Consider the following 2,816-nt stretch of genomic DNA (forward strand, 5'->3'; position numbering starts at 1 on the left):
TTGTTTTTCTTTTGAATATGTACATGTATAATCTACACAACAGGCTCTTAAACCTACACAGCAAATCTAAATGGTCTCTCTTGTATTGTAATATATATGGTAAATCCCTTTAACATCATGTAGTATTGTTGCTGCTATTTTTAAATCATGCAGTTATGTACACACAGGGAGTGGACGTATCTATTTACAAAACTATCTGCTGAGCTACCACATTAACATTTAACACACCCACAGGCATTTCTTTGGTCAACAATGCTTTCACTACAAGTGGTTGTCTTCTTGTTAAGTGTCAGTGAAGTTATTAGTCAATGTCCACCTTCCTCAGGTAAGACACTGGATGTGCATAAAAACAATTGTATAGGTTTTTATAGGTATCTACCTGAGGCATAATGGAAACTGTTATACTAATAATAGATCATTTTTTACTGACAGAAGTATCAGACCAACTCCTCTAGAGTGTGGATTACCTGGTGCTACTCTTTATGATGGACAATGGATTGGTCCTAATGGAACAGTTCCTTGTGATGGTGGTAACATTCAAAATCTTCAATGTACCACTGGGTCAGGTGCTAGTCTCAGTGTTCACATAAATCCAGCTAATGGCTATCTTGGGGCAGATGGTGATGGTCAGTATATGTGTTGTCTACCCACTAATTGTTCAACTCCTGGTACTAACATTATTACTGCTACTATATTCAGTAAGAGGAGACTATAATCACTTACTGATGTAATGATTTTTCATTTGTAGGATTTGTAGAGATAGAATCGTTTACTGTTGCTGATCTTCCTTCTGATATGACAGTATATCCTCAGGAATACAAACTGAATTGTACTAAAATTGGATTCTTTCACTATGACATTAGTATGAGCATTGGTAGTACTGCACTGGCTAACTACACTAATTGTTTGGATTTTGATAATAATTGTGGTGGTACTGTGTTAAATGGTGCTGTTGAAAACACAGTAAGATATACTGTTAATATTACATGGGATGGAATGACTGTCAGTAGTGGATCAATCAGTCAATCCACCACTGGAGATCAAATGTATCAGTGCATGTTAGCAGATTATCCTGATAGTAATGAAATTAGAATGCGTAATGTAACTATAAAAGGTAATGTCAATGAATAATGCCAATAATTTTGATACCAATAAAAATTATTAGTACCAGCAACTGCTCCCTCTTCTCTTACTGAGGTCAACAAGACAGCTACCACTATCACTGTCAATTGGACTGCACTTGATTCATCTGATGCTGATGGATATGTAATCAATGTCACTAGTGACACAGACACTGTGCAGACAGTACAGGTGGAGGGAAGTAGTAATAATACAATCACACTGAATGGACTGAGAGAACTAACAACTTATAGCATCACAGTCAGAGCCTATCAACAATTACTGGGACCTGCTATTACAATCAGTGCTTTCACTCATTGTCAGCAAAAAGGTATTTTAATTTTAATCTAGATCATTATGAAGTTAATATTGATTTTATAGGTATCTATTTAGCATATAATGAAAACTGTTATCTTAATGGATCCTATTTTTGGGATAGTAGTGTCAATGAAGTTACTAAAGCTATATCATGTGTGTTACCTGGTACTAGTCTAACTACTGGTCAGTGGGTTAGAGTTGCTGATCCTGATGATCCTGTTGACTGTAACAGTAATAATGACAGTGATCCTTTTCGTTGTACTAATGTCACTTCACCTGATGCCACTATCAATCTTTACCTTGCTCAGGGACTATCAGCATCTCAAGAAGGCTGGTACAAGTGTTGTCTACCCACTGATTGTTCAGATCCTAACACTAACATCATCTTTGCTAATATATTCAGTAAGAGGAGACTATAATCACTTACTGATGTAATAATTTTCATTTGTAGGATTTGCAGAGATAGAATCATTTACTGTTGCTGATCTTCCTTCTGATATGACAGTATATCCTCAGGAATACAAACTAAATTGTAGTAAAATTGGATTCTTTCTGTATGATGGTATTAGTGTGAACATTGGTAGTACTGCATTGGCTAGTTATACTAATTGTGATGATCGATCTAGTAATTGTCCTGGTACTGAGTTAGTTAGTTTTAGCTACACAATAAGATATACTGTTAATATCACATGGGATGGAATGAATGTCAGTAGTGGATCAATCAGTCAATCAACCACTGGAGATCAAATGTATCAGTGTGTACTGGATAATCCTAGTGCTGGTGATGATAGAACACGTACTTTAACCATAAAAGGTAACATTTGTGAATACACTTTTTACCAATAATAATTATGCATGTCTCTATTAGTACCAGAAACTGCTCCCTATTCTCTTACTGAGGTCAGCAAGACAACTACCGCTATCACTGTCAGTTGGACTGCACTTGATTCATCTGATGCTGATGGATATGTAGTCAATGTCACTAGTGACACTGGCACTGTGCAGACAGTACAGGTGGAAGGAAGTAGTAATAATACAATCAGACTGAATGGACTGAGAGGAGGAACAACTTATAACATCACAGTCAGAGCCTATCAACAATTACTGGGACCTGCTAGTACAATCAGTGTACAGACCTTACCAGGTATTGCTACTGCACCTTTTAATGTACTTGTACCATTGCTGATGTATTTCTAGTTATTAATTCAATCAATTGGACACTAGTCTCATCCATTACACAACTCAATAGCACTCAATATCGTATTGATTGTCTCACAACTACTGATATAAATCCTTCAACTGATGTTTACTGGTTAGTGAATGGAGTGATGAAGAGTAACTCAATGTACACATCAATTGATGTCCTGACATACAACAAC

This window comes from Amphimedon queenslandica, unplaced genomic scaffold, assembly GCF_000090795.2.
Source record: "Amphimedon queenslandica unplaced genomic scaffold, v1.1 AMPQUscaffold_12624, whole genome shotgun sequence".
In the NCBI taxonomy this organism is placed as follows: domain Eukaryota; kingdom Metazoa; phylum Porifera; class Demospongiae; order Haplosclerida; family Niphatidae; genus Amphimedon; species Amphimedon queenslandica.